The sequence below is a fragment of the Giraffa tippelskirchi genome, chromosome 7 (assembly GCF_054371585.1).
Source record: "Giraffa tippelskirchi isolate mGirTip1 chromosome 7, T2T-mGirTip1v1.2.pri, whole genome shotgun sequence".
NCBI lineage: Eukaryota > Metazoa > Chordata > Mammalia > Artiodactyla > Giraffidae > Giraffa > Giraffa tippelskirchi.
The window spans coordinates 120,722,454-120,750,251 of NC_137281.1; the positions used below are offsets into that span (position 1 = coordinate 120,722,454).

The 27,798-nt window shown below is 42.8% G+C and overlaps 1 protein-coding gene across 2 annotated transcripts in view; it reads right to left on the reverse strand.

Annotated features, from left to right (window-relative positions):
- The window catches only part of LOC145513092 (uncharacterized), a 295,101-nt gene that overhangs the window by 180,380 nt on the left and 86,923 nt on the right, over window positions 1-27,798 (reverse strand). The window lies entirely within an intron of this gene.

A 27,798-nucleotide genomic window follows, 5' to 3' on the forward strand; every position in this document is an offset into this window, starting at 1 on the left:
TCATCTGTCCAGAATTCATGGAGACAGAATGAATATTTGTGGTTACCTGGGACAAGGAGAGGGGGAATTGGGGAGCAACTGCTTAACGGATATAGGGTTTCCTTTTTGGGGTGTGACTACATAATGGATATGATATTTCCTTTCCAGGTGATGAGAATATTTCAGAACTACACAGAGGTGATAGCTGCACAACATTGTGAATGTACTGCATACCACTATGTCATCCACTTTAAACGTTAATTTTATGCTATAAGAATTTAACGTCAATAAAAAATTTTAAATTTCAATAAAAATTACAAAAAATACCCAAAATACTTGATTTATCCAAAAGAAAACAAGGGGAAAAAGAAAAAAAATGGAATACAGGACAGGTGAGGAAACATAAGATGATAAAATTTAACCCAATGTATCAGTAAATATATCAAATATAAATGGTTCTAATATATTGATCAAAAGACAGAAATTATCATAAAGCTCTCAAAAAAGACACACTTTAAATATCAAGATACAGGAAGATGAAGTGAAGGAAGAAAAGATATGCCATATAAACATAAACATAAAGAAAAGAGTGGAGCTGAACTAGTACCAGACAAAAACTTTGAGATAAGAAGAAGTACTAAAATAAAGAGGAACAACTCAAAATGAAAAAAACTCAGTCTACCAAGAAGCAGTTCTAAGTTCAGTTGTATCTCATAGTACACCTTCACAAATATGAAGCAAAACTTGACAGGATTAAAGAGAAATAGGCATCCCAAAGGGGCTTCCCTGTAGTTCAGATGGTAAAGAATCTGTTTGCAATGCAGGAGACCTGGGTTCAATGCCTGGGTCAGGAAGATCCCCTGGAGAAGGGAATGGCAACCCACTCCAGTATTCTTGCCTGGATAATCCCATGGACAGAGGAGCCTAGCAGGCTACAGTCCATGAGATCACAAAGAGTCAGACACAACTGAAACGACTTAGCCCACAGCACAATGGGACTTCTCAGGTGCCACTAGTGGTAAAGAATCAGCCTGCCAATGCAGGAGACACAAGAGACGCAGGTTCAATCCCTGGGTCGGGAAGATCCCCTGGAAGAGGGAATGGCGACCCACTCCAGTATTCTTGCCTGTAAAATCCCACGGACCAAGGAGATTGGCACACACAAACCAAAAAAAGGCACTCCAAAAGTCATAATAGATTGAATATGCCTCTCAGTAACTGATAGAACAAGAGGAAAAAAACGACAAAAATACCCAAGACTTTAACACCATAATACACCAAACTTTATCTTATTAACTCATTAAGAATGTTGTACCTAACAACTGTAGAATACACCCTTTTCTCAAAGTGTGCCAAAATTTTACATTTACCAAAATTTATCATTTTCAAGCCATAAAGCAAGCCTCAACACAATTCAAAGGACTGAAATTCCACAAAGTATGGTCTCTGACAACAGTAGAATTAAGCTAGATTAAAAAAATAAAAAAACAAGAAACAAGAAAATCTCTGTTTGGAAATCGAGCAACACACTTCTAAATGAAGAGGCCAGGACATAGCTTTCTAGAGTTCCTTCAACGTCTGATGTTCTCTGAGTCTGAATGCCTCATTTGCCAACTTTCCACTTCATGCTGAGCAGTGCAGGTCACAGCAAATTTTCTTCATGTCAGGAGGCTTTGGGATTGTCAGTCTTTGCTCCATTCTCATTGAGAGAGAGAGAGAGATTCCCCAGGTAAAGAGAGACAAGCTCCTATTTGCTCTCCTTCCTCTCTCAGGCTCACAGGGTTCTGCAGGCGACATTTATACTCCCAATGATCACTTTTCCCAACTTGAGGACATACTTTCCAGATTCCTGTGAGCTCGAACAGTCTGATCACAGAAGCCACTCCATTTCCAAGGCTACTCACAGGAGGTGTGGCAGGAGCCACCCAGAAAGTGATGGCTGGTCCATGAACAGACTCCTCAGACAGGACCCAGGGAGACTAAGAGGCCAACAGCTTGGAGACATCACTCTGCCCTGAACTCTCAGAGCTGGGCCATTTGTGGTCACCTTGTTTGGGCTTCTGAAGGCGGCTGAACGCAAGTCATATAAACCTGACTTCCCTTGATTGGAGGAGTAAGTAAGGCCTGGTGTAGACCAACTCCCAAACTGCCAAGAGCTCCCTTCAGTTACATGGTCCAGCCTTGCCATGTGCTTATTTATTAGGAAAGATTGAACACTCCTTTACACTATGGTAAACATGACTGATAAAGTTTAACAGGCATCCAAACCTCATTAACTCAATAAACTTTTATTAAGCTCCTACTACTTGACAGGTACTCTTCTAGACACTAGAGTTGCAAAGAGGAATCAAATGGATTCATAAGTAAGAGAATTAAGCTTTAAAGTATTGGGGAAAGTATTTTCAGGATATTCACAAAGACTATCCCATGAATGGATCTGAAGTGAAGCATCTTCCTGAAATCAGAGCCTGGACCATGACCAATCCTGGAGCCTAGAGCAGTACAGGTCTAGCTCCACAGTGAAAGCCAAGGAGTGGCCTTCCCCCAATATCAAGCCCAGCTCCAGGTCGCCTGCATCATAGATTACCAGATTCAGAAACTTCTGGAGACCCCAATAAAGTAGACAGACATATGGCTATGGGGCATATAAACTTAGTTGCAAAAGGCAAAGACACTATTAGTTACAATCTTGTATTACTGGTGCCATAGCAGAGCCTCTCGGTCCCAAAAGTTGCACTGAGGCCTAGAGAAGACTTGCATGTCATTCTCAGGTGGCACTGTACTTATGTTTTCACAAAGGGACAAAAAGAGAAGAAGACACGGTCCTATGGGAGAATGGGAAGGAGTGATGGCTATGGGGACAGGTGTAGGGAAAGGGTATACCTGAGTCCAGATGACCCAGGTGAGACAGGCAGTGAGCAACCACCAGCTCTCCCTGGAGGTCTCAGGGGCCAGCTCTGGGCTTCCCTGTAGGCAGCTGTGATGTCTGGTACACCCCACTCACCTGCCCTTCAACAGCTCTCTATCCTAACTTCTGTCCCCAGCACACTTATAGCTTTGGGCTCAGAGAAAGGTGCCTGTGTGGATCACTGTCAGGCTTACCTCCTCAGTCCAGGACCCAGGCCACCATTCAGGCCACAAAGCTGACCCGCTGACCTGTGCCCAGATGAAGTGACTGGCAGCCAACTAAGAGCAGGTTCCATGGCATCACAGAATCAAAGTAAAAGGGATAATATGGCTAATCCCTCGTGGCTGGGTGGGGAAGCAAGGACAGAGGTCTCCTGGCTCCCCAGACCTAGAATAGGTTCTTCCTGCCTATTCTCCACCTGGCAGGTTCCTATGGAGCTGTGAGAAAACACACAAACATACATGCACACATACACGGGTAGACTCCCCTGACACACATACATCAGGTGCAGAACTGAGCCCTAACCCCTGGCTGGTGGTCTGGTGTTGCCCATGTGACAATGCTCACGTCCTGCTTGGCTTTCCTGAGGTTTGAAATGGACAGCACATGGCACTGAGGTCCAGAGAAAGTGAAAGTGAAAGTCTTTCAGTCTTGTCCGACTCTTCATGACCCATGGACTATACAGTCCATGGAATTCTCCAGGCCAGAATACTGGAGTGGGTAGACTTTCCCTTCTCCAGGGGATCTTCCCAACCCAGGGATTCAACCCAGGTCTTCAGAACTGCAGGCAGATTCTATACCAGCTGAGCCACAAGGGGAGCCCAAGAATACTGGAGTGGGTAGCCTATCCCTTCTCCAGCGGATCTTCCCAACCCAGGAATCAAACCGGGGCCTCCTGCATTGCAGGTGGATTCTTTACCATCTGAGCTATGAGGGAAGCCCACCAAGGTCCAGAGAGGGGTCACAAATACCCCTCCTTCAGGGTTGGGCAGAGGCTCCCTGAGGGACCAGCAGCCAGTCTGCACAGGCAAGGGGATGTGGCCAGCTCCTTCCCAGTGCCCTCCAGTCCCTGTGGAGACCCTCAGCATTATTTCCCACCCTGACGTGTGAGCCACACCTGGCTTCTCAGCGGCAACCTCCACTCTCAGCATAAAGGGTGAGTAACAGCATTCTAAAACAGAAAAAAGAAGATGCATGACCCCCTCTATGAGATGAAATCCTCTGGGGACAGCCAAAGGGAAAAGAAATGAACATTTACTGTATACTCGCCATGCATTTTCATATATAGTCTCAGAAAGAGCAAAGGAAGGTAATAATTTCCAATTTTACACACAGGAAAACTGAGGCCCATAAATGCTACGATAGTTACACAATTTCCCAAAGTCACAGCACTAGTGAGTGGTGGGATGGCATTCAAACTCAGGTCTCCTTAATGGGCAAGAAGAAAAAAGTCTCGAAGGCCAAGATGGTGATTTGAGAAAGAAGCAGTACATAGAAAGGGCAAAGCTGAGTATAAAAGCAAAACACAAGATATTTGAATTTATTTTTAAAAGCTTGAATTTCTAAAAGAAAGGAATTTATATATGAGATATGTTACATTTCTGGTAGGTTTTCAAAAAAAATAATAGATTCTTCCACACTGAGTGAATTTATATCCAGCCTGAGTCCAAAGACTTGGTAACCTTGGATGAGCCACTTAATCCTTTGGAAAGAGGATTGGAGACAGACCAGAAATGAGTTGGCAGAAGGAGGAAACTGAAGGCTGCCGATATGAATGACAAATGCTAGAAATGTGGATGTGGAAGGGCAGAGAGAAACAAACAGACATCTGGAAAGGGGGGTGATGGTTGATGGCAGCGGGCAAGCAGAGAGAGCATTTTAGAGCTCAACCATCTGGGGCCCTACAGACAGGGGAGGAAGCTCAACTATAATCTCCGTGTTGCTAAGAGCTTGTCTGATTCAGCCACTGCCCCAGCAGAGCCTGAAGACTAGCAAAGAAGAAATTCAATCTTGTGCTCAAACAGACAAGGTAGAATTCTAACAGCCTCCTAAAGGGATAGTGTCCAGGAGCCCAGAACAATGCTGGCACAGAGGGAAAGATCAATATCTGTTTATCAGATGAATCACTAAATCAGGATATCTAGTTCCTGACCCACCTCTGGTTCTCCATCAGTCTAAAGAAAACAATTAACCTGCCAGGATCTAATTTTCATCAAATCTAAACTGAAGAGCTTATATTGGATAATCTCCACCCTCAGGTACTCTATGGCCACAAGGCTGAGAACTCCCTGGCCAAAGCACACCCTGTCAAAGAGGAGAGTGGGATAATGCCAACAAACTATAGAGGCCATGGGTGCCAGCCCAGGGGTCAAGAATCCTCTTTGAGGAAAAGGCAGTGAGTAACCTCTGGGCTGGAACACAGAAGATAGTACAGAAAATTTATCCAGTCTCTCTCTCTCACATGCTTTCTCTTTCTCTCTCACACACACACTTGCACACATGCATACGCATACAGTCCCTCTCATCTCCCAGATTCCCCTTGCCAGCCTGGAAAATGTTTCAGCCAGATGTGTCAGTTCAGGAAGTTCTAATCCCTGGCCTCCCACAGCTCCTCAGACTCCCATGCATGTATGTGGCCCTGTGTTATTTCAAATGTGAGATCCATTCCCCTTTCTTCCTGCATCCCATCCTCCATCCATGCCTACCACTCATGAAGCCTCCTGCAGTGCCCGGAGGCATGGACACAGGCTCCAGCCTCAAAGCCCTTCTCCAGCATTGACTCCCCAGATGCATTTGAGTAGTCATTTAACCACTGTGACTCCAGTTCCTCATCTGTGAAATTAGGCGATTATGTCTACCCAAAGGCTTTTTGCAAAAATTAAAGAAGAGAGTGAACATAAAGAACCCTCACATTGCAATAGGGGTATTAAAATAGGGGAGCCAGATGGAGTCAACTCCAAATTCAACAAAGACAAGTGGGGATTCACAACCAACGAACAGAGTGAGGGGTCAGTGTTTGGAAAATTACTAAGAGGAAACATCAGTATTAGGGCGATTCTTGCTAGACTGACTTAACAGGATTCATGATGAAGGCTGGCCAGGATAGTCAGGTTCCAAAGGTGAGAGATGAGAAATTTGATTATATATAGATGGTGATCAGTTATCAAGGGTGAAGGAGTCTCTCTAAACTGACTTAGAAAGATTCTTAATAAAACTGGGCTTGGCAAGAATAGACATGGAACCCCAAGGTTAAAGCCTAATCAAAAAGAGAATTCAGAGGACCCTAACAAATGTTTAATCCAAGGAGAGAATCTTGGTAAGCTGCCATAATCATCCAACTTACAACTCTCAAGCCAGACTCTGGGCCTCAGTGTTCCAAGTCCTCAAAATAACCCTAGAAGGAGGATCCAGAGTCCCTCTCTATTTCATCGATGACAAAAGAGGGGAATCAAGAGCCCAAAGTCAAACTGTTGGTGAATGACAGAGCTGGGATTGGAACCCAGAAAGTCTGGCTGTAAATCCCAGAGCCTTCTTTACCCACCAGATGACACAGCTTCCCATCTGGTTTATCTCTGATGGATTTCATGCTTAATTACTCTCTCCACAAATTTGGGGCCGAAAGACCCAAAGAGATAGGTATCTCATGCCATCCTGCTTTACAACAGGCCACTCCTTCTCATCCCAGTCATTACTCTGTGGCCTAGAAAGAGAAGCCAGTGTAATGGATACTCCATAATGTGATTTGACCAACAACAACATTGGTACACAAAAGAAGAAACCCATAGCAGATTTCTGCATTAGTTTCTATTTCTGTTGTGTTCTGCTTTTGTTTGATAATAAGGGGGAGGAGACTGGGCTTGAACACTCATCTGCAGCAAGAATTTTTTATCACCAGGGCCTGGAAAACAAAATGAGTTTTAATTTCTTCCAATTTTTATTTCAACTTTGCCAGTGGACATCTGTGCTCATGGGCTTGGAAGCCATAATGCACGGCTAACACTTTCCAATAATTTTCTTTTGATAATTCCTCTGACAGTGTGAAGAAAAGGGCCTGAACATGGATTTAACATCACATGACAGTACTTTCCCAATTCTATGTGGCAAATTGATACTTTTCTTTTTCTACCAAGATAATAAGGGGAGGAAGGAATGATTTATCAGAAGCGAAAAGCACTGGACTAGGCATTGGGAAAGTTGGGCTCTCATCCAGGCTCTGCTACCTACTTTTGAGCTGTGTGACCTGGGGTGGGTAACTTCACCTCTCTGGTCGTGTTTCAACATTGAGAAGTGACACGCTTATGCTATCTGATCCCCAAGTCCCTCCCAGCTCTGAAATTTCCTGCATCAGTGGTACAAACAGTGCTAGGAGATTTTCACAGCATCAGTATTTTGGCTTTCAACCTAGTTTGAGTTAACCTGGCTTGCTGGCTAACACAGGGGAAAATCCAAAATTAACTGTGTACATTGATGAGCATATAAAGGGCAACATTTACATCACGGATCCCACATGATATAGAGGGCATCAGAGTGAGCACATAAACCACAGGCAGTAGTGGAAATGGTGGTTAACAGTGTCTCTAAAGCTGGCAACAGTGAAAATGCAGACCCAATGAGACCAGAGTCTGAGTTTTCAAGAGAAGATAGAAGATTAGATTTGTATGTGAGACTTCTTAATTTTTAAAATACTATTGGAGCCAGAGAAAACATATTCACAATCCCAGTTAGCAAATACTGGGTCATGTGTGGGCCTCCCTGGTAGCTCAGCTGGTAAAGAATCCACCGGAAATTCAGGAGACCCTGGTTCAATTCCCGGGTCAGGAAGTTCCTCTGGAGAAGGGATAGGCTACCCACTCCAGTATTCTTGGGCTTGCTTCCCTGATGGCTCAGACGGTAAAGAATCTGCCTGCAATGTGGGGGACCTGGGTTGAATCCCTGGGTTGGGAAGATCCCCTGGAGGAGGGCATGGCAGCCCACTCCAGTATTCTTGCCTGGAGAATCCCTACAGACAGAGGAGCCTGGCAGGATACAGTTCATGGGGTTGCAAAGAATCAGACACGACTGAGCATCTAAGCACAGCACAGCATGGGTAGTGTGTACTAGCTCTCCATACCCTTCTCGTGGCTCTCAGAGCTCCAAGTATGAAAAGCTTTCAATTCTGTTTACTTATCTGTCTCCTTGCTGGGCCTAGAACATCTTGAGTGTCCCTGATTCTATGTCAATCTTGAGCAGCACATTGTGAACAGTTAATAGAATAAAGAAATCTTATTACTCACAACTAAAACCTCACAAAAGACCACAGACTGGGTGGTTTAAATAAGAGAAATGTATTTTCTAACAGTTCTGGAGGCTGGAAAGTCTAAGATCAAGGTTTTTTCCAGATTCATTTCTAATGAGGCCTCTCTTCCTGGGTTGCAGATGGCCCTTCTTCATGTGGCCCTTCCAAGGTATGTGAGTGTAGAGAGTGAGCTCTCTGGGGTCTCTTTTACAAGGCAATAAACCTATCGGGTCAAGCCTCCACCACCCTTATGACCTCTTTTAAACCTAACTACTCCCTTGGAGGCCCCATCTCCAAATACAGTCACACTGGGGGTTGGGCTCTCAACATATTAATTGGGTAGGCACACAAACATTCAGTCCAGGGGGGAAATTCCCTGGCACCCAGTGGTTAGGACTACACACCTTCACTGCTAAGGGCCGGGGCTCAATCCCTGGTTATGGAACTAAGATACCACAAACCACTTGGTGTGGCCAAAACAAAATTTATTTTAATTAAAAAATTTAAAAATAAAAAGAAATAATTTATTCCATCACAGTCACCTAATTCCAATCCACAGGAATTTACTAAGGAAAGAAAGTATAGGACACTGAGTCTGGAGGGCAAGAGGGGCAGGAATTGCAGAGGCCCTCAGCCAGGCATGCCTGAGCCTCTCTCCTTTCCCATGGCCTGCATTTCCTCAAGCCTTTCTGATGCTCCTTGCCCCTCATTACCCACTGAGCTGAGCAACAGGCTCTCCCAGGACCATGACCTTGAGCTCTCCTACAAGCCGATACAAATACAACACCAGCTGGGCCACCTCCAGCATCCACATAGCCATGGAGGCATCATTATCCTCACTTTTCCTAACAAGAAAATGCAGGCCCAAGCAGGTGGAGTAATGTGTCTAGTGAGTACCAGGGCCCAGATTCAAACTCTAGCCTGGTTGGCAACAAGGCCTTTGCCCCACCCCCTGAGCATCACTGCTTTCCTGCCATCCACCTCTCCACTAACTACCCTGTTCCCAACCAAGAACTTTCAGATTTCAAAGCCAACACCTGAACCACAAACTGATGTTTACCAGGAGTCAATCCTCATATTCCCCAGACATCTCACACCCCATCTGATCATCACTTTCCCTCAGAGCCAGTCTTAGCATGCTACAAGCAGCAAATGATCCAGGGTAAGTGGCTTCTAGGGTCCCAGCAAGGCCACCTCACTCAGAAGTGCTTTCTTAAACACTCTGCTTTCTGGTGATTGAATTTTTTTTTAACTTCCTAAGTCATAAAATTAAAAGAGGCTTACTCCTTGGAAGGAACGTTATGACCAACCTAGACAGCATATTAAAAAGCAGAGACATTACTTTGTCAACAAAGGTCCATCTAGTCAAGGCTATGGTTTTCCAGTAGTCATGTATGGATGTGAGAGTTGGACTATAAAGAAAACTGAGTGCCAAAGAATTGATGCTTTTGGACTTTGGTGTTGGAGAAGACTCTTGAGAGTCCCTTGGATTGCAAGGAGATCAAACCAGTCAATCTTAAAGGAAATCAGTCCCGAATATTCATTGGAAGGACTGATGCTGAAGCTAAAACTCCAATACTTTGGCCACTTGATGCAAAGAACTGACTCAATGGAAAAGACCCTTATGCTGGGCAAGATTGAAGGAAGGAGAAGGGGACAACATAGAATGAGATGGTTGGATGGCATCACTGACTCAATGGACATGAGTTTGAGCAAGCTCTGGGAGTTGGTGATGGACAGGGAAGCCTGGCGTGCTGCACTCCATGTGGTCGCAAAGAGTCGGACATGACTGAGCAACTGAACTGAACTGATCAACTTTGGTTGTAGTAAAATTTAAATTTTAAAATGTCTATATTTTCTTATTCTCCTTTATTTTATAGTTTCTATATTTTCTATCTATAAATGATCTCTTGGAAGCTTTTCAGAAATACAGATTCTAAAATCCATTCTGAAAAATTCTGCTATAAGCAGACTGTAGTGGAGGCAGGGAATCTAGATATTTTTAACACTCTCTTGGTGATTCTATTACTTTCCCAGGATTGGCAGTATTGCTCAAGCCATTAATGTGGCAGCCCCTATCAAAATGGAAGCAACCTGGGGTAATGACCGCCTTATTATTAATTGATGCCTCTAAGAATAATTTACCTGTTTTCTAAAAGCAGATTCCTGAAGGGATCGGGAGAGAGCTCAACCTGAAGCTATGTGTATGCCCATCACTCTAGAAAGCTACAAAGGGTTCAAATCCTGACTCCTCTATTTGTGTGTCCTTGGGCAAGTGACTTACCTTTTCTGGGCCTCCTTTCTCCTCCTCTGTAAGGCTGGGGTGATTATAATTTCTATTGTGTGATATGTATACTGACCTAACTTTCAGGGTCAAACCAAAGATAAAGATATATATAAAAATATTTAATTCTAAACCTGGCACATATTCAAACAGCTCTTGCAGCTCTATGTCAAAATAAATAAATAAATAGGCAGATCTAAATAGACATTTCTCCAAAGGAGACATATAGATGGCCAAAACACACATGAAAAGATGCTAAATGTCACTAATTATCAGAGAAATGCAAAGCAAAACTACAACAAGGTATCACCTCACCCTGGTCAGAAGGGCCCTTATCAAAAAAATCTACAGACAAATTTATTGCTGGAGAGGATGTGGAGAAAAGGGAACACTTCTACACTGTTGGTGAGATGGTCAGCAAAACCACAGGGGCCAGAGTGGGTCTGGAAGTCAGGTATCAGAGTTTGAACATGTGGGAGGAAGGTTTAGTGCAGCTAGTGCTCTCCTATGCTCACTAAAACCCCCACAAAAACCTCTTCAGTCCACTTACAATGCTGCCTTCCCAGCTAGTTTATTTAAGGCTCAAATCTGATCTCCTGGATCCCACTAGAAGCCCTCAGCTGCTCCTCTTTCCTTAGGGTTACATGCGAAGACTTTAGAACAAGACCCAAGACCCTCAAGACCCAAGGCCACAAGACACCCTCCACTCTAGCTACCCCAAAGACGGCATGTCAGTCCCTGGCTGCCACAGACTGCTCAAGTCTTCATGCTTCTGCTCACATTGCTCCTTGTCTGCCTGAAGGATCCCACTCAGCATCGGAGTCAGTTTTAACTCTTCTCCATGGGCCCCTCTGCCCTCTCTCTCCCACAGCCCCCACTTTCTAGTTCTCCACTTGTATTTTCTTCATATCTTTATTTTAGCATTTTCACACTCCGTTGTCACTATTTGTTCCTTGCCATTTTCCTCTGTCTCCACAGCCTTATCACTACAGACCTACACAGCCAACTGCCTACTTACCCACTCCACTTGGAAGGAGCACAGGCATTGATCTGGACTGAACTGTGTTCCCCTAGAAGAGGGAAGTCCTAACCCCAGGTTCCTGTGAGGATGATCTTGTGTAAAAATAGGGGTCTTTGGACATGTAATTAGTTAAGATAGGATTGTACTGATTAGAATGGGCCAACTTCAGTATGACTGATGTCCTTAAAAAAGAGAAGACACAGTGATGAAGCTACAAACCAAGGAATGCCAAGGTTACCAGCAACCACCAGAAGCTAGGAGGAGGCAAAGAAGGACCCTTCCCTAGAGATTTCACAGAGAGTGTGGCCCTGCGGACACCTTGCTTTCAAATTTCTGGGCTCCAGAACTGTGAAAGAATACATTTCTGTTATTTTAAGCTACCCAGCTTGTGGTTATTTGTTACAACAGCCTGAGCAAACTCATATAAAACCTTTATACATATCAAGGTGAAGGGTAGCAGAATATGCCACCCCAAATATGCCACTTGAACATAAGGATTTATGAGCTGAACGCAATTAAAAAGGATCAAATAAAAGTTTTCTGTCCTCCCTCTTTTTGCCTAAGAGTAGGACATAAATCTGCAAAGATGTTCCCCCTCCACTCTCTAACAGGAAGGATAGAAATTAATCACCAGAGACATCTCTAGATTCTTATCAGCCCACCAGTGAAAAAAGTGAAAGTGTTAGTCATGTCTGACTCTTTGCAAGCCCAAGGACCGTAGCCCACCAGGCTCCTGTGTCCATGGGATTTCCCAGGCAAGAATACTGGAGTGGGTGGCCGTTTCCTCCTCCAAGGGATCTTCTTGACCTAGGAATTGCACCTGGGTCTCTTGCATTGTAGGCAGATTCTTTACCGAGTGAGTCACCAGGGAAGCCCATTCCAGAGCAGTCTACAAAACACAGTTTACTAACTAGCCCCTTATCTTCTGTAAGTCTCCCATACACTTGCCTTCTTAGGAAGGAAGATAAGGCAAAACAATGTCCTCCTCTGCCTTTAAAATCATTCTCTAACCTCTGCCTCCTAAACATTCGCTAACATAGGACACAAAAATTAATTCAAAATGGATCAGTCACTAAATGTAAGGCTGGACACTATAAAACTCTTGGAGGAAAATACAGGCAAAAATATTCTTTGACATAAATTGCAGCAATATCTTTTTTGTTCCACCTCTTAGAGTAATGAATATAAAAACAAAAATAAACAAACTGGACATAATTAAAGTTAAAAGCTTTTGCAAAGCAAGGGAAACCGTCAACAAAATTAAAAGACCACCTACAGAATGGAAGAAAATATCTTCAAATGATGCAACAACAAGGAATTAATTTCCAAAATATACAAACAGTTCAGGAAGCTCTACATCAAAAACAAAAAAATCCAATTGAAAAATGGGCGGAAGATCTAAAAGGAATTTCTCTGAAGAAGACATACAGATGGCCAAGTTCAGTTCAGTCACTCAGTCGTGACCAACTCTTTGCAACCACATGGACTGCCCACGCCAGGCCTCCCTGTCCATCACCAACTCTTGGAGTTTACTCTAACTCATGTCTATTGAGTCAGTGATGCCATCCAACCATCTCATCCTATGTCGTCCCGCTCTCCTCCTGCCTTCAACCTTTCCCAGCATCAGGGTCTTTCCAAATGAGTTGGTTCTTAACATCAGGTGGCCAAAGGTTTGGAGTTTCAGCTTCAACATCAGTCCTTCCAATGAATATTCAGGACTGGTTTCCTTTAGGATGGACTGGTTGGATCTCCTTGCAGTCCAAGAGACTCTCAAGAGTCTTCTCCAACACCACAATTCAAAAGCATCAATTCTTTGGCACTCAGCTTTCTTTATAGTCTAACTCTCACATCCATACATGACTACTGGAAAAACCATAGGTTTTACTAGATGGAACTTTGTTGGCAAAGTAATGTCTCTGCTTTTTAACATCCTGTCTAGGTTGGTCATAATTTTTCTTCCAAGGAGTAAGCATCTTTTAATTTCATAGCTGCAGTCACCATCAGCAGTGATTTTGGAGCCCAAGAAAAAAAGTCAGCCACTGTTTCCACTGTTTCTCCATTTATTCACCATGAAGTGATGGGACCAGATGCCATGACCTTAGTTTTCTGAATGTTGAGCTTCAAGCCAACTTTTTCACTCTCCTCTTTCACTTTCATCAAGAGGCCCTTTAGCTCTTCTTCGCTTTCTGCCATAAGGGTGGTGTCATCTGCATATCTGAGGTTATTGATATTTCTCCCAGCTATCTTGATTCCAGCTTGTGCTTCATCCAACCCAGTGGTTCTCATGATGTACTCTGCATATAAGTTAAATAAGCACAGTGACAATATACAGCCTTGATGTACTACTTTCCTAATTTGGAACCAGTCTGTTGTTCCATGTCCAGTTCTAACTGTTGCTTCCTGACCTGCATACAGATTTCTCAAGAGGCAGGTCAGGTGGTCTGGTATTTCCATCTCTTTCAGAATTTTCCACAGTTTCTTGTGATCCACGCAATCAAAGGCTTTGGCATAGTCAATAAAGCAGAAATAGATGTTTTCCTGGAATTCCCTTGCTTTTTCTATGATCCAGCAGACATTGGCAATTTGATTTCTGGTTCTTCTGCCTTTTCTAAAACCAGCTTGAACATCTGAAAGTTCACAGTTCACGTATTGTTGAAACCTGGTTTGGACAATTTTGAGCATTACTTTACTAGTGTGTGAGACTAGTGCAATTGTGCGGTAGTTTGAACATTCTTTGGCCTTGCCTTTCTTTGGGACTGGAATGGAAAACTGACCTTTTCCAGTCCTGTGGCCACTGCTGAGTTTTCCAAATTTGCTGGCATATTGAGTGCAGCACTTTCACAGCATCATCTTTTAGGATTTGAAATAGCTCAACTGGAGTTCCTACACCTCCACTAGCTTTGTGCATAGTGATGCTTCCTAAGACCCACTTGACTTTGCATTCCAGGATGTCTGGTTCTAGGTGAGTGATCATACCATGACAATTATCTGAGTCGTGAAGATCTTTTTTGTATAGTTCTTCTGTATATTCTTGCCACCTCTTCTTAGTATCTTCTGATTCTGTGAGGTCCATACCATTTCTGTCCTTCATTGAGCCCATCTTTGCATGAAATGTCCCCTTGGTATCTCTAATTTTCTTGAAGAGATCTCTACTCCTTCCCATTCTATTGTTTTCCTCTATTTCTTTACATTGATCACTGAGGAAGGCTTTCTTATCTCTCTTTGCTTTTATTTGGAACTCTGCATTCAAATGGGTATATCCTTCCTTTTCTCCTTTGCTTTTCACTTCTCTTCTTTTTACAGCTATTTGTAAGGCCTCCTCAGACAGCCATTTTGCTTTTTTGCATTTCTTTTTCTTGGGAATGGTCTTGATCCCTGCCTCTTGTACAATGTCATGAACCTCTGACCATAGTTCATCAAGCATTCTGTCTATCAGATCTAATCCCTTGAATCTATTTCTCACTTCCACTGTATAATTGTAAGGGATCTGACTTGGTCATACCTGAATGGTCTAATGGTTTTCCCTACTTTCTCCAATTTAAGTCTGAATTTGGCAATAAGGAGTTCATGATCTGAGCCACAGTCAGCTCTCAGTCTTGCTTTTGCTGACTGTATAGAGCTTCTCCATCTTTGGCTGCAAAGAATATAATCAATCTGATTTTGGTGTTGACCATCTGGTGATGTCCATGTATAGAGTCGTCTCTTGTGTTGTTGGAAGAGGTGTTTGCTATGACCAGTGCGTTCTCTTGGCAGAACTCTATTAGCCTTTGCCCCGCTTCATTCTGTACTCCAAGGTCAAATTTGCGTGTTACTCCAGGTGTTTCTTGACTTCCTACTCTTGCATTCCAGCCCCCTATAATGGAAAAGACATCTTTTTTTGGTGTTAGTTCTAGAAGGTCTTGTAGGTCTTTATAGAACCGTTCAACTTCAGCTTCTTCAGTGTTATTGGTCAGGGCGTAGACTTGTATTACTGTGATGTTGAATGGTTTGCCTTGGAAACAGAGATCATTCTGTCATTTTTGAGACTGCATCCAAGTACTGCATTTCAGACTTTTTTGTTGACTATGATGGCTACTCCACTTCTTCGAAGGGATTCTTGCCCACAGTAGTAGATACAACAGTCATCTGAGTTAAATTCACCCATTCCAGTCCATTTTAGTACGCTGATTCCTAAAATGTCGATGTTCACTCTTGCCATCTCCTGTTTGACCACTTCCAATTTGCCTTGATTCATGGACCTAATATTCCAGGTTCCTATGCAATATTGCTCTTTACAGCATCGGGCTTTGCTTCTACCACCAGTCACATCCACAACTGGGTGTTGTTTTTGCTCTGGCTCCGTCTCTTCATTCTTTCTGGAGTTATTTCTCCACTGATCTCCAGTAGCATATTGGGCACCTACCGACCTGGGGAGTTCATCCTTCAGTGTCCTATCTTTTTGCTTTTTCATACTGTTCATGGGGTACTCAAGGCAAGAATACTTAAGTATCTTGTCACAAATGGCCAAAAAGCACATGAAAAGGGGCTCAACATCACTAATTATCAGAGAAATGCCAATCAAAAGTACAATAAAGTATCATTAGCGGCTCACACCACTCAGAATGGCCATCATCAGAAAGCCTACAAACAGTAAATTCTGCAGATGTGGAGGAAAGGGAATCCTTTTACACTGTTGGTGGAAATGTACACTGGTACAGCCACTAGGGAAAACAGTATGGAGGTTTCTTAAAAAACTTAAAATAGAGCTACCATATGACCCAGCTATCTCACTCCTTGGCATATATCTGGGGGGAAAAAAACGTATTTTCAAAAGATACATGCACCCCAATGTCCACTGCAGCACTATTTACAATAGCCAGGACAGAGGCAATCTAAATGTCCATCAGCAGAGGAATGGATAAAGAAGATGTGGTACACATATACATGGACTATTACTCAGCCACAAAAAAGAACAAAATAATGCCATTTGTAGCAACATGGATGGACCTAGAGATTATCATCCTGAATGAAGTAAAACAAAGATAAATATGTTATCATTCATATGTGGAATCTAATTGTTTAAAATTATATAAATGAACTTACACAAAACAGAAATAGACACACAGACTTCAAAAACAAACTTATGGTTATCAAAGAGGAAATGTTTGGGGGAGAGGTAAGTTAGGAGCCTGGGATTAATATACACACACTGCTATATATAAAATAGATAACAGAGAAGGACTACTGTATAGCACAGGGAACTACTCAATTTTTTGCAACAACCTATCTGAGAAAAGAATCTGAAAAAGAATGAATATATTTATATATATAACTGTATCACTTTGTCGTCCACCCAAAACACAACATTGTAAATCAAATAAACTCCAATAAAAGTTTTAAAAAGAGGAAAGAGATACTTTCTACAAGTTGCATAGGATTCTTCCATTTATAACTCATTGGCCAGAATATAGTCGTGTGTGTGTGTGTGTGTGTGTGTGTGTCTTTTAGTCGCTAAGTCATGTCTGACTTTTGCAACCCCATAGACTGCAGCCTGCCAGGCTTCTCTGTCCATGGGATTTTCCAGCAAGAATACTGGAATGGGTTGCCATTTCCTTCTCCAGGGGATTTTCCCAATCTAGGGATCGAACCCAGGTCTCCTGCATTGCAGGAAATTCTTTACCCACTGAGCTACAAGGGAAGCTGCAGTCATATGGTCATACCAAACTACAAGCAACACAAGAAGAGCACCTTTCACCCAGATGAAAATGTGGCCAACAGAAGAACAGTAGATGAGGAGTGGCCTCTTCTTATAAAATTATTCCAATAAATAAATGAAAACAAAATAATAGAATATTACTATCTTGCAACCTCCAATGAATTAATGGATCAAAGCATTGAGCATCAATAATTGCTAATATAAGAGAAAAAGTGAAAAGCAGACATTACATGCCTCCTGATGAAAGAACACTTAACACTAACAATCCAGTTAAAACAATGTTACGAGTTTGATCAAATCTCTGGTAATTAGCAAAACCAAACTTGTAAGAAACTCTATAGGTCAGATAGATCAGGTTTTTCAAAAGATAAACTAAGAAGGAGAAAGAAATAGAGAGGAATGAGAAGTTTAGGAGATCTCAGAGACAAGTCAGTGTTTTCTAAAGAGCAAAATCAAGCTTTGTTGTCTAGAGATGCACAAAGCAGGTAACCAAACTGTGAAGATATGCAAGAAAATGATTGCCATAAAAGTCATGACTGTAGTTACTTTGGGAGGGATGGTGGAGTTTGTCATTGAGACAGAGTACATGGAAGGACTTCTGGGGTAGATGGCAGAATTCTGTGCCTTCACCTGAGTGGTGGTTTGAAGGATGTTAACCTTATAACAATCCACTAACCTATTGTTTTCTTGTGTATGTCTTTTTTCTATTTGTGTTTTACCTTACAATGAAAGAGTTAAAATGAGCAAAAGGAATGTTTTTCATTCAAAAGCATTACAGCTTTCAATTAAGGAGAATGCCAGAAGAAAATTTAACAGGGCAGCAAGATACCCACTATAATCAAAGAAATAACTGAATAAATTTTTTCCTAATCTGCAGATGCTCTCAACAAGGCGATGGAAAGGTTGTATATGCTGCTATACAAGAGTATTCCTTACAGAAAACAGTTTCTAGAAGACCTTTTGACTAAGAAGTCTGAGCGCTTAATTCATTGCCAAGGAGTTGCTCAGGGAAACCTCAACTGGAGCCAGGAAAGGCTCTGTTTCCTAATAAAGAGGAGGTGGCCGCCTGGCATAGCCACTCACCCTGTGAGTCAGGGAACACGAGCTCCCACTTTAGCTCAGTCACTGCCTCCCTACGTGACCTTGGGTGAGTCACCTAAACTCAGTTTCTCTGTCAGCCAAATGGAGAGTGAGTGTTGAATGAGGTAATCTAGAGGCCCTTACAGCTCTACCTTCATACAATCCTGATTCTAATGTAAGATCTCTCAGAGGGTGGTCTGTCAACCACCTGTGTTAGAATCACAGGTTATTAAAAAGGCCCCATATAGATCTAATGAGTCAGACTCTGGGGATGGGGCATTAGAATTTGTTTTTTTTCCAAAGACTCCAGGTGCTTCTTATATATGCAAGTTTGAGGCCCACTGTTGTAAGATATCATTTAGGCAGAAAGAGGGTGGAAAGGACTTCACATCTCTTAAACTCCTCCTATATGCCAAAATGCTAGGGCATTTTGACTCTTTGTATAAAAGAAGTATTTCCCATCCTACAGATGAGGAAAAGAAGGCTCAGAGACTCAGTCACAGAGCTAGTAAATGAGGTAGTAAGTGAGGTAGTAAGTGATCTAGTCACAGAGCTAGTAAGCTCTGTTGAAACTAGAGGGCTTCGCAAAAAATTAGAAAGGGAGGGAGCAAACTAAATTCAAACTGAGAAAGTGTCTCAGGATTGGAAAGATCCTAGTTGAGTGATCATGTTATATATTTGTTACCAGCAAAGCCCATTAACAATTCCCAGGAAATAAAATCTGGAAAAGATAGTCTAACCTTTTTTGGTCCATTGTGTTTAGTCTGGTTTCTCTTGCTCCTAGGGTACCGAGTATGGAGGTACAGCACCGGGAACTTCAGACAAGAGTTCCTAGCATGGCATGTCTATGCTGACACCTCAGCTTTGAAGCCTGTGCAAGGACACTGCGGACAGCTCTGCAATTCAAGATGGCAGCAGTGGTGTGCCGTGTGCAGAGGTGCTGCACCTGGCACCTCAGCTTGGTGGGCTGTGCGCAGAAGATGGCAGTGGAGGGCTGTGTGCAGAGACGCTGGCCCCACCCCTTCAAGCTGGAGCACCTGTGAGCAGCACAGCTATACCCAACCAGGAAGAACTCTGCATCCTCCCCACTGACAAGAACTCTGTAAAACAGCCCTGCTTTTGGCCGGTTGCCGAGGAGTTTTCAGGAGAGCAAGTGCTCTAGAGTAAGAGCTCACACCCTTCATTGTTTGAAGAATTAAGCTTTCCTATGCTTCTGAGTCAAACCCCATCTCATTCTATTGGCATGAGTGACACCTGGGGCAGGAAGACTCTTGCTGAGGACTGATTTGAAGGGGTAACACTTTCAACACAGGCACATACCATACAAAACTATCTTTCGCTTAATATTGTAAAGAGGAGATGAGTGGGCAGTAACGGGAGGGATGACGTGGGAGGGCAGAGTAAGATCTCTCCTTTGACTAACGTGGAAGGCAGCAGAAGATACTCAAACACTTGAAGTTTCTGATGCAGAAAAATTAGCCAGGAAGACCTTAAAATGGCCTAGAGAATAAAACAGCCAGGACGCCTGCATGTAAAGGAAGAATTTATAATAAAACAATCTTCTGGCATATTGATTTATTTAAAAGTTGCTATAAAATATGACCTTTAAGTATAGGGATTATTTAATATATCTGAAATGTCTTAATAAAGAAAAATTGTTATGAAAAAGGACTGAAGATGCTATGAGTGGAGCAGATCTCAAGGAGACTTTGCCTTACAAGACACATCATGTGTTTGCATCCCGATTGTCTGGGGTTAGCACACCCAGTATTGGGGGAGAGAAAATGATAACGTTCTTAAAGGTGAAATCTGCAAATACAAAATCATCAAAGTCCTAGCCAATGGCACAACCATGGTTGAGGGGAGTGGAAAGTGCTTTTGAGTATCTGTTAAATATTTTTTAAGTAAATGAAAGGATGGAAGGGGCTGCAGTGTAAGTATAATAGCATCCAGCTCTCTGGATAGGAAGTACTAGAGTTCAGAGAGCCTCTGGCTGCCAAAGTCAGGCTGTGGGAGGTGAAAAGTGAAAGTGAAAGTGTTAGTTGCTCAGTTAGTTGCTTGACTCTTTGCGACCCCATGGACTATAGCCCACCAGGCTCCTCTGTCCATGGGATCTCCAGGCAAGAATACTGGAGTGGGTTGCCATGCCCTTCTCCAGGGGGTCTTCCCAACCCAGGGATTGAACCCTGATCACCTGCATTGCAGGCAGATTCTTTACCATCTGAGCTATCAGGGAGTAAAATGTGGCCACCACTAAGACCACAGAAAGATTTTTAGCCTTTAGTTTCATGTGCTATGTCACTTTAGTTGTGTCCGACTCTTTGCAGTTCCATGGCCTGTAGCCCACCAGGCTCCTCTGTCCATGAGATTGTCCAGGCAAGAATACTGGAGTGGGTTGCCATGCCCTCCTCCAGGGGATCTTCCTGACCCAGGGATCAAACCTACATCTTTTATGTCTCCTGCATTGGCAGGTGGGTTCTTTATCACTGCTGCTGCTGCTGCTGCTGCTAAGTCGCTTCAGTCGTGTCTGACTCTGTGCGACCCCATAGACGGCAGCCCACCAGGCTCCGCCATCCTTGGGATTCTCCAGGCAAGAATACTGGAGTGGGTTGCCATGCCCTCCTCCAGGGGATCTTCCTGACCCAGGGATTAAACCCACATCTTTTATGTCTCCTGCATTGGCAGGTGGGTTCTTTACCACTAGCACCACCTGTGAAGCCCTTAGTGTCATAGCCTATAGTTTACAGCCTATAGTATCAGTCACTAAGGTAGACACGGTGGGGGGGGGGGGGGTTTAACTTGTGCCATAGGAGGCCAGTCACACACAGGAAAAGGTAATTAACAAGAAGAGATGGTAGAATGAAAACTAAAGAGCAAGATGAGCCAAGGAGTACCATAGGGATACAGAGAAGTGAGATACTCTCTCAGCCAAGGGCTTCCAGGGGAGCCAGTTTTCAAAAAGAGAGACTGGTAAGCCAGATTCCAAATGCAAGAAAGATGAGAAAAGGCAGTGTGCACACCACACAGCATAGTTGAGGGACATTGAGGCAGTCAGTTAAGTTGGAGAGGAGGGTCCCCCAAGGAATGTAAAAGGGCAAACGGCCAGATCAAGGACAGAGTAGGGGGCTCGAATGACAAGATGAAAATGTTTAAAAGTTACTTTACAGGCAATAGGGAGCTACTGAAAGCTTAGGAATAGCAAAACCCTTATAAACTTCAGATCTATATGTCCAGTCTCTAGATGGAGTTACAATAAAAAAGTTAACAATAAAAAAAATTCCAGTCTTTTACTTCTGTCTCTCCCATTCATAACTCCCAGCAACATTTCTTGACTACCTTTTTGTTCCCTTTCTTCCTCCAAACATATTACTCCAGAGTTCAGTTTGCTGGCTAAGTGCTTCCCTTTTGCCTCCAACCTCTCTGCTCTAATGTTTCTGTATTGGAAAAGTCTTGGAACACTTTTGACAAATGGAAACTCTTCCAAACTTGGGAGTAGAGAGGAAAAGAGTTAGGATGTAACACATGGAGCAAAAGTTGAGGCAAAAGACAGCCTTCTTCAAATCAAGAGGCGGGAAGGAAATATTCAAGTCTACATATATTTTATATTATCACAGTAGGATGGGGTGATGATGAAACGTGAAGTTTTAGGGAAATGTCTACAATTACTAATCTGACATTGAAATGCTACAGATACACACCATACTCAGATAGATAAGATACATACAGTTTTTTGATGTTTGGGAAGTCAGTGGATGGATAGACATATTCAATAAGAGGAGAGTAAGTGTGGGAGAGTGGTAAACTGATCAACTGTGTGTCACCAGAATTGAGAACAAAAGATAGTGAGTGCTCAGCAACACTGAAAAAAAAAAAGCTAAATTTTTGTGATTTTTCTGAAGGTTACTGAATCATGAGTCAACCATTTCCAAGTAAACATTTCAAACTGCAATAATAAAAATGAAAGAGTTACGTTTGTATTTTCATTCAAATTTATTTTTTAGACATCATTTCAGATTAACAGAAAAGTTGCAAGAGTAGCTAGTTCTTTTATAGAATGCCCTCAGTTGGGTTTGTCTGACATTTTATCATTATTATTAGATTCAGATGGTAGGAATGCGACATAAGTAAGACTGATGTCTCATATAAGGAGATAGCATGTTTTCATTCTAAAATCAAATATAACATATTATAAGGAGTGATTGTTCTGAGAATGATGATACAAAAACTATGTTTAACTATAAAAATGAGAACAAACATCTCCTAAAGGAATCATAGTAGGAACAATTAGAGACAACAGAATTATTTTCCAAGATGACACTGGAGCCTGTGGCTGTTTTCTGTCTTCAGAACTTTTTATGTATTTCCAGTCCTGAGTCTGTATAACCCCCTGTGGCCTCTAAAACTTTTTAAATCGTGTAATTTAAGAACAGAAATCTTTATGATATATCCACAAAATGGAATGCTATGCAGCCATTAAAATGATGAAAAGGTAGGAATCATATGAACAGACATGAAAAGATGCCTAGAATTGGTTTTATAAAGCAGGGTGCAAAGCAGTAGGCATGATCCCATTTTTGCAATAAAACCACAAAGAGAGAAATGGAGATGGAGAGAAATAGAGACAGAGGCATAGAGAGAGGAATCTGGAAAGAGGCATACCTAACGGAGGTTATTTCTGGGATGTGAGGTCATAGGCGAATTTCAATTTTCACTGTCATCTGTCTATATTTGTGAATAATGAGAATTTTTATTAATATCACTAGTCATGATCAACACAAGCAATAAAGATGCTTCCATTTTGGAAAAAAAATCTGCTTACAAAACAAGTCTTGGGAGCTTAGTGGCATCTCCTCAGAAGCACCTCTCTTCCTCTTCTGTCTCCTAACAGATACTCTTCCTGTCCAACCTCTAAAAAGAAAGGAAACTCTTGCCATTTTCCTGCCTTAACCTCACACTTTCTCTGCATTACTCCCCATATTGCCTGCTGCCCTCCATTCAGAGTAAGGGGCTTCCTTTCCCCTCTCGCAGGCCCCTTTTCTCTGGTGTCTTCTGTCTCCGCCTTACTCTTGGCTTCCTTCCCAACAGAATTCTCTCCCCTAAAACCCTTCCCCCACTCCCTTCTGTTCAGCCAAACACGCCAGAGAAGTGTCTACCCTTGCTAGCTGTATTGCCTCTTTAAACCTTGAGGTCAGTTTCCACTTGCCCATCCTGTAACATTTTGCTTTTTAATGCAGATGAAATTCGAAGGTGGCTTTTCACCTCCTTTCCTAGAAAACTCCTCTGCAGCATTTAATACCTGCACTGGCCTTCTTCTTCTTTTTTTTTTTTTTTTATTGGAGGGTAACTGCTTTACAATGTTGTGTTGGTTTCTGTTGTACAACAATACAAATCAGGCATAATTATATATATAATTGTATATGTATCCTCCCTCCTGAGCCTCCCTCCCCCCTCCCACCCTACCCCTCTAGGTCATCACAGAGCACCAGTCTGGGCTCCCTGTGTTATACAGCAGCTTCCCACTAGTTATCCATTTTACAAATGATAGTGCACTGGCCTTCTTGAAACAACCTTTTCCATGGTTTCCGTGACAGACTGCAGACCCAACCCTTCTCTCTTCTCTCAGACTGCTCATTTCCAAACATTCCCTGATTGGTGTTCTCTAAGACTCTGCCCTGAGCCTTCTGCTCTGCTTTCTGACACCTTTCCCGTGGACGACCCTACCTACATCAGAGACGCATCATCTTCCCTCCAAGCCTCTGAGTTCTCTGTTTCAGCTCTTAGCGTCCTGTCACATGGGATAGATAATGATGATATTTTCATTTCCACCATCACTTACCTGCTAAGGCCAAGTGATTCTACTGCTGAAATGTCTTGTTATAACCTGAATGTTTGTTCCCCTCCAAATTTATGCACTGAAGCCCTAACCTTCACAGAGATGACAGTGATGGTGTTAGAAGGTGGACCTTCAGAAGGTGATTAGAATTAGATGAGATCATGAAGGTGGAGTCCCCATGATGGGATTAGCGCCCTCAGAAGAAGAAGAAGGGATTCCAGAGCTCTCTCTCTCCACCATGTGAGGACACAACCAGAAGGTAGCCATCTGCAAGCCAGAAAGAGAGGCCCCCAGAACTAAACCTGCCAGAATCTTGACTTGGACTTCCCAGCCTCCAGAACCGTGAGAAATCAATGTCTGTTGTTTAAGCTATCCAGTCTGTGGTATTTTGTTATGGCAGCTCCATCAGATTAAGACACATGTTAAATCTCTAGTCCCACCCCACTGCCATTGTCCTGGTTCAGGTCCTTGTCATTGCCTGGATTGTGACAAAACCCTCTTTCCTGAGTCACTCACCTTTACAAACTAACCTTCCAGCTGAGATAGGAATTTCCTTTCTGAAACACGAGACTGATGATGTCACTTCTCTGCTCAAAACCAAAATTCAGATTTCCCACAGGTCATTCCACAGAACGTTTGTTCCATGTGTTGTTAATAGCTGATACAGCAAAATAAACAAGGGGGAGTCCAGTCAAATAAGTTGGACTTATTGAAAAACACTGGGTTAAACAAAGCTCAACGAGTTTCTTCTCTGTAGAATTCATCACAGTCCTTCATACACTAACAAAAACTTTGAATCTCCAAGAAAGAAGTTATAAGTGCATTATATCTCAAATATATTTGATCCCAGAAGTCTTGTGAGTTTTTGTTGTTGTTTTTTTCCACAGAACATTCATGCTCAAGAAGGAATCTGGTAGAGAGGCCATAAGACAGAAAGAACATGTATCCCTGTGTCACTGCTTGGACCTGCCCGGGATGGGGCAGCCCTACCAGAAACACCAGTGAGGGACTATTGGGTGCATTTTTATTGAGTTTAGCCACTTAAACTTCAGGGTTGTTTGTTATAGCACTTAGCCTTTGCTGTCTAATCCAGAATGCATGCAGACTTTTAAGACAGGTGCAAAAGAAAAGAGATGATCTTTTTCAGCCTAGGAAGTTTGTGTTATAATAATAGCTCACCTGGATTGCAGCCTTATTAAGTATCAAGTAAGGTGATGATAAGTATTTTGTAAATATTACCTCATTTAATCCTCTTGCCCACAGAGTAGGGTAAATACTATTATTGCCCGTTTTCACAGATGAAGAAACTAAAGCTGACAGAGGTTAATAAGTTGGAAGTAAGAGGGTCAGGATTTGAATCCAGTTCTTTCAGCTTCTGGATCTTAATCACACTGAGGTCCTGCCTCCTAAGCCCAGGTTATGAGGTCAGAAAAACTGGATTTCGGGTTCAGTTTGTTAGTTACTAGCCCAACAGAACATGGAGATGACTGACTTCCTTCCAGTCTTTACCTAGATCAGTGGTTCTCAACCACAGGTGATTTTGACAGGGGACAAATGACAATATCTAGAGAAATTCTGGACAGGGGACATTTGAAAATATCTGGGGAAATTTGAGACTGTCACAGCTAGGGAGATGCTACTGGAATCTAGTTGGTAGAGGACAAGAATGCTGCTAAAACATCATATAATGCACAGGGCAGCCTCCCACAACAAAGAACTACCTGGCCTAAAATGTCATAATGCCAAGGTTGGGAAACTCTAATCTGGACATCTTATACTTTCACTGACAGAGCCTAAAATGTCCAGAATATATCCACATTCATGCTTGGCACAAGAAGTATGTTTGAAAACTCTGCTTTTTGCCTTAATATCTAAAAGCAGGAAAGGCATAGCCAACAAGTGGCTTTTGGTGCTCAGTGGCCAAGGCTCACTGTGGGAGAGAATCCAGCCCAAAGAAGACAAGCCACAGAGAAAGAATTTGGCTTGGCAAGACCTCAGGAACAATATATGGTGGCAGAACAGAAATTCTCTTGAAAGAATGCCAAACCCTTTTGGTTTCCTAGTAACGTAATTTTCCTGAGATTTTTCTTATATTTGAATTTGCAGCGTCCCCACACCTATTTTAAGTCAAAGCAACAAAAGAATTTTTTTAATGCCATAATAGAATCAGAGCTTCTTGGGGAGGGAGAGAAACCTAAAAGACATCTGGCCCACCCCCTACCCACATCTCTGGTGTATGGTCCCCCTGTTTCAACATCATATGATTGTAGGAAGGGGATGTCACCAGGATCCAATTCCATTTCCAGAATATCCTGTTAGAAAGTTTTTCTTCCTAGGCGTAGAAACCTGCTTCTCCAAACTCTGCTTGTTGCCTCTAATTCATTCCATTGCCGAAGGGTGCAGTTTGTGGGAATGAATACAAGGGGACTAGAGGGGATGGAAAGTGTTCTTCAGTGAAAGCTTGAGTCCCAGGTGCTGTGCCCTGTGGTTTACACACATTATTTCTAATCCTCCAACAACATCTCATAGCAACCTCAGGTTAACCACCAGGCACAGCCTCCCACCACTGCCTGTTGTCTCCATTTCAGAAGAAACCTTGTGAGTTCTATTTTCATATGGAAACATCCCTCTGGCGTTCCGTTCATTCACTCACTCAGCACATATTTATTGGACACTTGCTATGTGGCAAACTTGTACCAGATATTTAGGGCACAAACCTTGGACAGGTTGACCTTTCAGGACAGTGGAACTGCCGCATTCTTTCAGCAAAGGAAGCCCTCAATCTAGGTGACTATTTATATTATCTGCAGCAAAAAATCCCTAGGTTGATACCTTCCTGGAGCCCCAGGGGAATCAGGGTGTGAGAGAAGACAAATGACAAAGAGGTGAGCCTGACGGAAGACTGAACTCTCTTTGGATGTCCTCAAAATCTTCAGGGGCATTGGCAAACCTCAAAAATGCTTTCCATGGTGGGTGCCCCGTGGAAACTAGTGTGGCTGAGCTCCACATCAGGGTAGATGTGAGAGAAAACAGGATGCAGAAGCCAGAAAACAGTTTACTGAGGGAACTTCAAAGCTGTTACATCCCAAGGCTTCATCAGGCTGTGGAGAGGATGGTGGTTGGTGGAAGGGGTTGCGTAGGGGTGTCTAGAATGCAAGAAGAGGGAGCTCACTAATTCACATCTGACTTCTGTATATCTCGGCCTCTGGTACAAGAGTTCATTTGCAGAAAGAGCTCCGGTGCATTACCATCATTCCCTCAAAACAAGTTCACACACATCACCAAAGGGAATAAAGCCTTACTGGTAAAATCTGGGGTACTATCGCAGGTTACTGGGGCCATACATGGTGGCAGGGAGGATTTTGCTACCTTCCTGCACCCCAAGGTGCCACCTGAAGAAATCGTCTCCCTGAAGTATCCCTGGGGACAGCCTGTCAGGCGCCTCATCAGCAATCCCTGAGGAAGGGGGAGACCACCAATGAAACAGCAGCAGAAAACGAATTATACTGAAATGTCTCTAAGTGAACCAAGGGCAACTGCATACAATTCTATGCTTTTGCCATTATTTCTAAAAATGGGGGTTGACTTTCCCAATGAGGTTTACATCTGGAGACTGAACTAAAACAGACTTACACAATTACATGGAAGCTTCATAATCTCCTGAAAATTCCTCCAAAAATTGAGGTAAATGTGGAAGTTTGCAAAAAGAAAAGTTTACTAAAC